This window comes from Ambystoma mexicanum, chromosome 6p, assembly GCF_040938575.1.
Source record: "Ambystoma mexicanum isolate Mex_15411 chromosome 6p, UKY_AmexF1_1, whole genome shotgun sequence".
Classification (NCBI taxonomy): domain Eukaryota; kingdom Metazoa; phylum Chordata; class Amphibia; order Caudata; family Ambystomatidae; genus Ambystoma; species Ambystoma mexicanum.
This window is the reverse complement of record NC_090935.1, coordinates 1,447,528,304-1,447,540,212: the sequence shown is the minus strand read 5'-3', so window position 1 is coordinate 1,447,540,212 and position 11,909 is coordinate 1,447,528,304.

Here is an 11,909-nt window from a genome sequence, read left to right as displayed (position 1 = left end):
AGTGCATTATTAATGTGATAATAATGCACATGGTTGACATACACGCACATACACGTACATATTCGTGATAAGTCTGGCTGTCTGTGCATGCGTCGTGAAAAAAATGACATTACACCGGCACGCCGTTTCACTGTGTAGCCATGTCCAGCGCCCTACTTCCACCCTCCCACCCCCTCCGCTTGCAACAGGGCCTCGCAGTGGACGCCACTCACTTAATACTCTGCAAAAGACAGCCAAGCCTCTCGGGACACTCTAAAGAAGGCGGCTTCGAACATGCAGGAGATTACTTTAGCATGAAATGGAGTCCATCATCACATTATTACAACGCCCAATGTTCCGGTACCTGAATAGAATAAGCAGATGTCTGCAGCTGCATTGCACCTCCCCTCATGCCTTTCACAAGCACATTTAAATAGAAATGCACCCTTTTAACCTCTTCTCCTTGTCGGTGCTGCATAATGCATAGCTGATAGCCGCTGCCTTTGTGGCACAGTACTGGCAGCTACATAGATCTATGTCAGAATGCAGCAAGCACACACGGAGTAGCCCAGACCATTCATTTTCGATTTTAGTGAACAGTAGGCGAATATTGTACACAAGAAATCCCAAAGTACCTGCAGTGTGCATTTTAAAAACACACCCACGTAGACTATTAACAACCACAGATCACAAGAACTGCCAAGCAGATGCTGTGTACTGCCAGAGTTTTATTGAGAAAAAAACAGAGGTGAAGAATTCCACAAATGCAGATCCTGTATGCCCGTCCTCACTCCGTACTGGGGGATTTGGCAGATGAAGAGCAGCATTGACACATTTCATCTTAATAGCATTTTATACACCCGGTAGGACCCCACTAATTGGTGAACACAAATTGGAAAAAGGAGGGAGGTAAACTTGACAAGGCGGCTTAAGTCTTCACGGGAGCGCCCCATGCCAGAATTCAAAAGAAAATGCCAATGGAAGTGGCGGGGCGGCAGGTGGTGCTGTGAAGTGATGCTTCTGTGCGCAGTGGATACTAGCTGTGCCAATCCGTGCTGCGGGAATAGAGGGACGCGAAGAATACAGAGTGCGCTGCTCTAGGTGTGCAGCGATACAGAGGCTGCAGCTTAGCCTGCCTGGCTTCCGGTTGCCACCCACGGAGGGCGGATTCACCTGTACTTACATAGACCTGCATGTTCTCCTGATAGTACCCGATGAAAAGCAGCTGTGTGGGGTGGTGTTTTTTTTGGACTAGGACACACAATGATCCAGGGAACAAATGAAAAAAACGCCCACAATCGCAAATGGCTGTATATTACTTTTCGTAACAGACCGAGTACTACCCAAAGAGGAGTTGTTGGTAACATTTGTGGCAAATGGTGCATGATGTTTATCCATATTTGGTCATTAACAATGGCCAAACCTACCAAATGAACAGTTTATTAACTCAAAAGGGTCTGCTTCCACCCAAAAAAAACCCATCTCAGATCATAAAAATTGGCCCATGTTAACATGTTGATGCGTAGCATTGCCTTATAGGGCAGGCCGTGCCTGGTATGTGATAAAAAATACCTCCTAACGTATGTTATAAAGATATTGCAAAGCATAGGAGTTCCGTAACCAAATAGAGTATCAAAGCCAAGCTTCTTTATGACGTCACAAATCTCAGATGTGACTTGCGTTGTTCACGAACGGTCGGGGGTATTTTACTCATAACAGATACGTCCACACAGTATCATTCCTTTTGATACCTGGCGTCATGCTTAATCTAATTTAGGACATTGTATTCACACACACACAATAAATGAAGAATCTGTTTGGAAATATAAAAATAAGGTTGTAACGGGTTGCAGAAAATAATTTGAGCTGCCAAATGTGCAGACGTCTTATGGTTTAAAATCAATTATAACATGGGGATAGAGTCTTGTTGTCCCATGTTAAACTCCTGCAGCACACAAAAGAATCACTATCATAAGCAAGTTACTTATTTAAATGGTTATGAAGTGTCACACATATTTTAGAAGAAAGGAATTTGAAAAACTAGTCATGGCTTCAGTGGCATATTTTACTCAATAAAGCAGCTTCTGTTTTTAAATACCCTCCATACAACTTCCCAAAAATTCTTCCTGGCATCAGAAAGCAATGGTGGCACTTACATAAAAGTCCACAAAAGGAATGAAGTATGAATGCATGCAATGGCACCCCAACACACTCATGCGCTTCATTGCTTCATCACCACATAGGATGTGTGAGGAAGCTGGGATAGGCTGGACCGAATACCACAGTGAGTGACCCACAACCTTCTTTACTGCTACTTTACGCCACGCGGAATGCCACACTGTCTCACCAGCGTTTTGGGCTTAACAATCCCTTATATGATTTGAGTATTTTGGAGTGTTTGAATATTAAACCTTTGATTTAATCCCCCCTTAACAACAACAAGTATGCATGGAAACGTTTAGATTCAACAACTAAGCCGTATATAGAGATATAGGAAGCCATCCTATCAGAGTGTAAGGTGTTTCTCCCCTTGATTTGGTATGAAAGAATAAATAACCAGCAACCTGTATGAGACCTGAGTCTAGATATTCACACCTTACTGCACACATGTGCAAATGAAACCCAGGGGGAATAAGTTGTGACTCATCTGGTACACGCCTCTTGCAAACCTCTAGTATTTGCAGGGTGTGCTAAGAGGGATTCGGCCCTGACCTAGGGTCGTTCAGCCCTGATGACTGACTGTTGCATCAACAAACCTGGTTAAATAAAACAGACACAGCCTTACATGGTTGACAATGCTAGGACAGCTTATTTATAAGTGTGAAAATGTAGAACGGGTCATCTTTACAACATTGGTGACTTTACACTTCTGTGCGCCGGGAGTGGTGCGCTTGTGGTTTATACATTGAACCAAATGATTCATTAAATAACATTGTGTTACCGTAGTTCATACTTACTTCCAGAGCATCAGTTCAGTACCTTAGTAGAAGGGGTGGGGAGATGAGTATGTTTCATACGGGAATAAATAAATGCTTATATAGCCTCACTTCATTAACCTGGGCAGAGGGGTTCTTGAAATACACTTCATACATCAAATAAATATACTGCTAGGAAGCATGAGTTGATTGACATCTGATAATAAATAATTCATTATCATTACCTCAGTAACCTGGGCAGAAGGGTGTTTGAAAGGGTACACTTCACACATCAAATACATATTTAGGTAACCTCAATTTGTTTTCATGTGAAAGGGGAATGATTTAATTCTCACTACCTCCACCCTACTCTATTGATAGCTGCAGCCTACCACTCAGACCAATTACTTAACAGAGAACATACTTTACACACACAACTAGACGCCCAATAACTGACAAACCCGACTCCAGAGCAACCCTTGTTCCGTACGCGTATAGCACCTAACTAAACTTCCCTCCTCGTTTCTTTCCTCTTCTACTCATCCTGGACCTTAAGTTAGTAGTGTTAGGTAAGAAACCCTGCCGACTCAGGGTATTCACAGTTAGTGGAAGGCTGGGGGAGGTGAGGGCCGGATAAGTCTAGTGGAATCCCACCTAATTCTGACCGTGTCTCCTCAGAGTACATTACAAGCTCATTCCGGAAGAGGTGCTGACGAGGCGCTCCCGGTAGACCTGTGACATCCGCAGTAGATCTGGTGTTCCTGTGGTCATTGACACACGCCTTTCAGGTGATTCGCTCCACTGGCTCCTTTGTATTTATTAGCCAGTGGGGTGTTTCATAGGGAAGGTCTTCTTTGTTCTCCCTGAGCACAAGTGTTACACCGACTTGAGTGCCGGTTCACCATGCCTCCTTGGGGAGTATCTGATGATCCATTCCTCTGGATGGTGACTAATCCTTGGTAAGTACTCTGTGTACCCAGTCTCCTGAATTGTGACACTCCGAATGATCTTCAGACACTGATTCTTGGTTGTCCACTGATGCCAGAGGCCTGTCCATAGTTACCGGGTCTGAACTCTGTATGTGATCCTCTTGTAGTGGGAAGAAAGGTTTTCCCAAATGCCGGTATCTTTCTCCTGTTCTCAGATTGTCCTGCGGGAACAGGAGGAGTGTGTTCACTTTTATGCCAGTACGCTATGCTTATGCTCTCAGAATCTTCATCCCCTTCCTATTCTTCTTCAACAGGCCTGGATTTCTGAGGGCCTCTTAGCCACTTCTGAGTTTGGAGGGGCTCCATCCTCCTCATTCTCCTTTTCCTTTGACCTGGGTCCTACAGAAGGTACAGTATTAGGCTCAACAGGGCAGCAAACTTTCCCGTGGGAGGATTCCCGGTGTTGATTTCTGGTGATCCTCTTACTGGGTGAAAGAGGAACTTCGGTAACAGCTGGAGCTATGTTCACATCATCCCCTATGGGTAGGAGGTGATTCCAGTGGAGAGTCTTCACATCCGTCGTGGTGCCTTCCTTTCGTAGTCTGAACACAGGCAACCCTGTTAACTGTTGCTCAATAATCCCAACAGAATCCCAACTTGTTGTGTCCTCTTTTCCCTAAACTCCTTATGAGCACCCGGTCACCAGGCTGTAGATTATGAAATTTAACTTGATGATCATATCTTTTCTTGTTTTGCAGAGCATTCTGTTCCTCAGAAGCTTGAAGATCTTTCACATATTTGCGGTAATTCTCCACACCAGTTCCATCAGAAGAGACTCCAAAACTCAAATCTATGGGCAGCCTGGCATCTCTTCCAAACATAAGCTTATACGGGGTCAAACCAGTGCTGTCATTCTTAATACAATTGTATGCATGAACTAACGTCGACACATGCCGACTCCATTTGAGTTTCTCTTTGGCACTCAGCATGCTCAGTATACCCAACAATGTGTGACTGAAACGTTCAGCTTGCACATCTCCTTGTGGCTGATAGAGGGATGTCCAGGTTTTCGTTACCCCAATCAAATGCATAAGTTCTTTGATGAGCTTGGATTCAAAGTCTCGCCCTTGATCAGAATGTAGGTGTGCGAGGCAAGCCATAATGTACAAAGAAATTGTCCCAAAGTACCGTGGCTATTGTGGTAGCCTTCTTTAGTTGGATATGCTTAGGCACATTCGATAAAATGATCGGTCACCACCAACACGTTCTGAGTTCCGCTATTGTCTAGTTCAAGGGTCAGGAAGTTGACACAGACTAAATCCATGTGTCAAGAGCTCTGTATGTGCTGCAGTGCTGCGGCTGGGCGGCTGAGCCTTTTCCAGGTGATGCATCTGGCGCAGTTGTAGGCCTTTTCCAGGCGATGCATCTGGCGCAGTTGTGCCAATATTCATCTACTTCTGGGCCCAATCGAGGCCAGTAGAATCGGCTTTGGACTAACTCCACTGTTTTTTCGCTTATCAGATGCCCATGTTGATCATGAAGGGCGCGCAGTGCCAGGGGACGTAATGAGCGCAGGAGCACAAGCCGGTGTATCAGTTGCCCTTTAAGTTGACTCTCCTTGTACAGCACCCCACCTTTCAGCACTAGCGACTTCCATTCTTTGCGGTGGTCTGCTGATTTGTCTGGTTTCTACTGTCTGGTGGCCCCTCAGTTTCATTTTCTTTTGCGTGGAGCACCTGCCGTCGTTCTGGGTCTCTCAACTGTGCTTGTCTCAACTCAGCTTGGGTCATGTGGGGCAATTCCAGGGGCTTTAGACTGGTTGCATTAGAATAGCTCACCCGAACCCCTTTAGCTGTTCCCCCAAGGCAGTCGATAAGACTCGCTGGCTAAGCATGCTGAAAAATTTAATTCCTACAAAGAGCTTTCATCATTGCCACAGAAGCCATCTCGAGGGGGGTAGATTCTGATATATCTTCGGCGAGGGGGTTTTCTGGATAGGGCATCAGCATCAATATGATTGATTCCAGGGCGATACTCCAATTGAAAGTTGTAAATGGAAAATGCTGCTAACCAGTGATGTCCAGTAGCATCCAACTTGGCAGACAGTATGTAGGTCAGTGGATTGATGTCTGTTCTTACCGTGAAAGTGGCTCCGTAGAAATAGTCATGCAGTTTCTCAGCCACCCCCACTTCAGAGCCAGGAATTCTAACTTATGTATAGGATAGTGCATCTCGGAGGGGCTCAATTGATGACTGGCATAGCCCACAGGACTCACTGCGCCATGCTGTTCTTGATAAAGCACTGCTATGTTGGCGAACCCTTGCACAAGCCTTCGAAAATAATTGCAGAACCCCAGGAAGCTTCTCATCTCCTGTAGATTCTGTGGGCGGGCCTGGTTTCGAGAGCTTCCAACTTGGCTGGATCCTTCGGCTGACACCACATGGCAAATATACATTACACTGGACAAAACTGACACTTATCCAAGGACACCTTCAGCCTTTGCTGCTGGATTCGATCCAAAACCTTCAGTAGCCTTTGGTGATGTTCTTCTAAGGTCCGTCCAAAAACATCATCCAGGTAGACCAGAACCTTGAGTAGATTCATGTCACCCACAGTTCTTTCTATCAGGCGTTGAAACATGGCAGGCACTCCCGATATCCCCTGTGTCATTCGAGCAAACTGGTAGAACCCCAAGGGACAGATGAATGCAGTCTTTTCTTTGTCTTCAGGCAGCATTGGAATTTGATAATACCCACTCCGTAGATCTAGGACTACACAGTCGCACATCATTGTTTTTCTTTCATGCCACCACTATGGGGAAAGCATAAGGGCTTCTGGATTCCTGGAAGATACACATCAGCCGGTGCTAGTCTGTGACCTCTCTTGAAACGGGGTGACATCACTTAAACGGATGTGATGATTCACCCCCTTGGCTTCACCTAAGTCCCAGTCACTGGTAGAAAAAACACCTGCCCACATGGACAGCTGGTCTTGTAGATGATCTTTCTCACGTTGGCCGTCATGTTGATCCTGCTTCTCCATGCCTTTCTTGAGGTAGGCCTGTTAACAAGCCGGGTGCATCTTCAAAGATTTTGCAAACTGTGGACCGGCCATTTCCATACACATCTTGGCTAGCGTGCCGAACAGAGCTTTGGATGTGCCCATGACTAGGGGTAGCTCCGGATTTGGGTTCCTTGTGGTGCACACTAACGCCAAGGTGGTGTGCACCCCAACCACTTCTTGATTTAAATGGATTTTCACACATATATATCCCAGGTATTGACAGGCGGTATCTCCCACGCCCATCAGAGTTAGCCCCTCCAGCGGTTCTAATGGCAGATGCGACATATGTTAGCGATAGTAGGGCTCATACACGATGGTGACCTGGGCGCCACTGTCCAGTTATGGTCCTCCGCCCCTCAAGTTCAACTGTGATGGTCATGGTGGGCCCGATGAGACCTGCTGGATTGCCTCGATGGAGCAGAGCTTGAGTCCGTAGTCTGTTGCAGCTCGCTGGCAGCACATCTGTGGTGTTACTGACCTCATTAACTAGACGGAGATGGTCAGCTGTGGGATCCTCCTGAGCCTTACTTGGATACGAGATAGTCTGTAGCCTTGGATGTGATGTCCTTGTTGATTTGCTGGAGTTAGTTTCTGCAGAGCTCACTCCTGTAGTCTAGGTTCTAGCTGCTCCTCCGCTACAACCTCCTGTGCGTTTGCCGACAATGCCCGGGCGGGAGTGGATTTAAGAGCATTAAAGCAAGCAGCTACTCTGGCATAATCTGGGTATCGGTCACACGGTTGAGTTGAGTGGCGCTCATCCCCACATGAATGGCAAAATCTACATGGTGGTAACAGTGCAGAGGATTGGGGAAAATATTTGAGGCTCTTGTGCTCATCGATACACCTGCTGCTCCCGTTCTCGGGATGATGGGAAACCATCTCTGCCTCGATTTTGGTTTGCAATTGGGCTTTCCCGGGCCGTGAACTGAGTCTGTAGCTTCCTGACTAGCTGTTGCAGCTCTGCAATCTGCTTCTGCTCAGAAATGGTATTGTTGGGCGTTGGGATCCTGCCTTGTACTGGCTGGCTCTGTACATTGATATCACCTGTTTTTTTTTCCAGGGGCCCTAATGGACCTTAGTAGTTCCTCATAGGATGGAGGTGTATCCATTTTCTCCCGCAGCCTCAGTTGCAGTATGGGTATAGCGGCTTCCTTGCCCCCTCCAAGTAGTTGCTTCAATCGACATTGGTTCAATTGGGAAGTCTCTACTACTCCTCTATGGTGGCCTAGGTGTAAAATGTGCTCCATCCTCACCAAATGATCAGACAACTTCTCTCCCAGTTTCAGAGAGGTGGCATGAAACCTCATCATTAAGTCCTCTCCTAGCTCAGTAGTGCCAAAAGCTCCCTCTGGGGCGCCCATCACTTGCTGGGAAGTTGGATCAGGACTCAGTGCTCGAAGGGACTGTACCATCTGCAGGGCAGGCTCTCTAAAGGCCTCTGTTACTCGTCGTCTCTTCTCTGGTCAGACACTTTCCAGTCGTGTAGCATAAACTGAGTGAGATCTGGCCATAGCTCATAGCCCTCCTCTCCTTTAGGTACAGGTTGCTCGCCTGAAAAAAGGTTGTAATCTAGTGTAAGTTCTGTAACCAAATGGGACGGGGATTGCCACACCATAGTTACTTTAACAGCCTCAGCCACTGCAGTAGCAATTCGCATCCGGGCATAGAGGTATTCCGGGCCAAGTGTCTAAGGTCCAGATGGGGCAGGTAATCACAGGCTACCTACCTCGGATCTTAGGGGGCAGGGTTTTACCTGTAAGAGAAATACCACCATAACATAGACTATAACATTGTGTATCTTGACCAGGTATGTGCCCCACATTTTTCACTTTCCCAGTGATGGGTTCCGAGGGACTGGTCATGGCTAGTATCTCATCGGTCGTGATGTAAGAGGACCTCGCCCACTACGAAGCAGGCCTCTGGACTGAGCCATTCCCCTTGTACCCAATGCAACATATATTCATGTGCCATTTTAGACTTTGCCTCATCACGAGTTGGGCTGTATTCCCGGCTGTAATACTGCCGACTGTAATAGCCCTTGCACTGACTGGTCTGGTGGTATTACCACTGGATCACGGGTTGGGCCTTAACAGTAAATCCCCATTCCTGATTGAGTCCATTGGATCCAATGGGGAATTTTCGGTGCTAATACTGCGGGCTAATACAGCCGGCTGTAATACCGCCGAAAACAGGGATTTTCACCTCCAGAAAAAATCTGGAAGTAAAACAGCTGATTTAGCACCTAACTCGTGATAGGGCCAGCCCTTAAATGCGGCTGTAATACCGCTACCACCGCATTTAAGAGATACAGCCCAACTCGTGATGAGGCCCTAAGTGTAAATAAACCACCAATGTATTTGTCATGCCGCGGCAGGGTTGGAGGGTGTGGAATCGCTGGCGTTTTTGTCCGCCATAGGGTTTCCCCTCACTACCATTCACCGCACCGTTCTAGTCGTTGCACGCGAACGTGACCGGAAGTATAAATCACTCCGCTTCCGGGTCACGTACGCGTTGCAATGTTTCCGGGTTCCCTCCTGTGTTGCTGCCGCTCCCGCTACTGGTGTTTACTCCGCCATCTATTTTTCGCCTTTTTGTTCCCGTGTCGTTCTGTTTTTTCCTCGTTTTCTTCTTGCCCTCACTCTGTGCTTCTTAGCCTTGTGCCTTCTTTCCTCTTCCTTGCCTGTTAGTCTGCCTTTTCCCTCTCTCTCCTCTGCCTGTGTCTTGCCCTTGTACCTGATTGATCTGCTGCCTTCCAGACCCTTGCCTGCTTACCGGACTGCCTGTGTCTTGCCCTTGTACCTGATTGATCTGCTGCCTTCCAGACCCTTGCCTGCTTACCGGACTGCCTGTGTCTTGCCCTTGTACCTGATTGATCTGCTGCCTTCCAGACCCTTGCCTGCTTACCGGACTGCCTTTGCCTATCCCTGGTACTTTATTGACCTGCTGTCTACCAGACCCGTGCCTGCCCACTGGAATTCTCTCCCATTACCGATCTTCCTCCAGCGCACTCTATCATCTTCGCTTATCCTACAAGAAGGACACCTTCTAGGGGTTTTTTTGTGCCTCCTGGCTTTTTCCCCTGAGTGGCGCTCCCGGTGGGATAACCCCCGTGCCCCTATTTTTAGTGGCACGGTGGCATCCTATCGAGGGCGTCCTTACCTGCACAAAAAAAAGGAGAAGCCTCCAAGAAGCAAGGAAGGGAAACCCCAGAGGAAAGTGGAAGGTGAGGAGTTGGGGAAAGGGGGAGAATCTGTCTTTTCGTCCGACAAAGAGGACATCACCGACCTTTGTGACAGTTTGCAATGCCAGCAGCAAACTGAGATGGCAACATCCCAGCAAGTACAGAAACTTGTAGCTGCCGTCCAAAATCTTAACCTGGAGGTCCAGAACCTCAAGGCAGCCAATGCAGCCTTGCAGCTAAGAGTGACTGAACGAGAGCGGCCCTCTGCTGACCTACCCTCGCTCCCTTTGGTGTCAGGAAAATTCGATGGATCACCTAAGCGAGTGAAGGAGTTCTTAGACGCATGCAATCTTCACTTTTCCTTCCGCCCACAGACGTTCACCTCAGATCATGCCAAGGTAGGATTTATGATTACCCATATGACGGGTAACGCTCTGGCGTGGGCCACCCCTTTGGTTAACCAACCTGATCCTGTGCTGCAAAACTATGATGATTTCAAGACTCTGTTACAGCAGACATTTCTACGCACAGAAAGTACCTTTCTGGCATCTGAGGACCTCTTGGACATCCGCCAAGGAAGCACAGACCCTCTCACCTACATCACTACTTTCAAACAGATAGCTGCAGAAGCGGGCTGGCAGGAACAGGCTCAATATGCCATTTTCCGGAGGACTCCAGGTTGATGGTTCTCACAGTTACTCTTACTCTGGGCAAGACCGATATCTTAACCCAGGCCTTACTCGACTGCGGTGCAGCCGGCAACTGCATCGATACCCTATGGGCGGAACAGAAGGGTATCCGTCGTCTGGCTAAACAGGAGGATCAGAAGGTCGAAGGAGTAGATGGAGAGCCTTTGAGTTCCGGTATGATTACCCACACCACCGAAGAACTGAAACTAAGCATTCAGCAGCATTCAGAAAGAATTTAATTTGATATCATTCGAGCAGCCCACTTCCCTATCATACTCGGGATAGGCTGGCTCAGAAAACACAACCCTCACATTGATTGGGCAAAGAATGTGCTCAGTTTTCAGTCTGTCTTTGGTAAGGCAGAATGTTTGCCAGGACCAAGTTTCGAGACAGTTCAGACCACCAGTGTTTTCGATTCCAGACTCATCCATTGTGTCATGCCCGCGCCGCTGGCACACGCATTGGCAACCATCATGGACTACTTGGTACTCATTTATCCTCCTAATACTCCTTGAACAACTCCTTTTCACGCCTTGGTCTTTTATTTTCATTTGCTCAACTTTGGTTCTTTCTTATTTTATTCAATTAACTACATTTACCATAATGCACCTGGCTACAGTCCTCAATTCCTGGCTATTCTCATTCATCGTTATTGGGACCACAATCCCCAGAAGCCCTAGCGGCCAGTGCTGCTTCCACCTGCTCAGGACCAGAGAGGGAGGAGGCAGATTGTCATCAGGTGTGCTGCCCCAGGTGCTGTCAATTAGCCTGCCTCAGAACAGGGCAGGGCTGTATATAAGCAGCTGCCTGCAGGAGCACAGTGTCTTGCATCTTGAGTTCTCCCCGCTCCTGTTTGCCTTGACCTTGTACTTTGTATGCTGTTCCTGTTGCTGCATTATCCTGTTTTGTTCCAGTGCCCTTTCTGGGCTCCCTGCCTTGCAGCCGATCACGCTCCGCTGCCTTCTACCTACAGCCCTTGTCCTCTGGGCTTCCTGCCTTGCAGCTTATTACAGTCCTCTGCAGCCTTCTACAGTCAGCAGCCCTGCTCCTCTGGGCTCACTCCTTGCTGCCCTGCTCCTCTGGGCTCCTTGCTCTGCAGCCTGCCTCACTCCGGCTGCCTACAGTCCTTGTCCTCTCGGCTCCCTGCCCTGC